This window comes from Calidris pugnax, unplaced genomic scaffold, assembly GCF_001431845.1.
Source record: "Calidris pugnax isolate Ruff unplaced genomic scaffold, ASM143184v1 scaffold18, whole genome shotgun sequence".
NCBI lineage: Eukaryota > Metazoa > Chordata > Aves > Charadriiformes > Scolopacidae > Calidris > Calidris pugnax.
This window is the reverse complement of record NW_015090812.1, coordinates 10,769,032-10,769,446: the sequence shown is the minus strand read 5'-3', so window position 1 is coordinate 10,769,446 and position 415 is coordinate 10,769,032.

The window sequence follows — 415 nt, the reverse complement described above, 5'->3', positions numbered from 1 at the left end:
CTCTTACCAAGGGCTGCAGCAAGGACTGAGAGGAAGAGGTGGCCCCAGGTACCTGGACACACACGCACCCTCCAGCCGTGCAGCAAGAGGAGGCTGGTGCACAGAAAAGCACTCGTGGGTGAGCTCTGTCTCCCACCCAGGCTGCTCAGCCCAAGGCAGGTTTGAACCTCTGGGGACCAGAGGGGCCAAGGACAGACAGGAACCACTGCCGCACTCCGCGCCGGGGCCGGGCAAACGGCGGCAGCAGCGCTGGTCGCCGCCTCAGGACGAGCCCCGCGGAGCGCGGGGGCACCCGTGGCAAGAGGCACCGAAAGGCGGGACCCGGCCCCGCAGGCCGCGCTGGCCTCCCTCCCGCGGGCAAGGCCCTGACAGCGACTCGGACAGGCCTGCGGCGCCCCCCCGCCCCACCACCCGC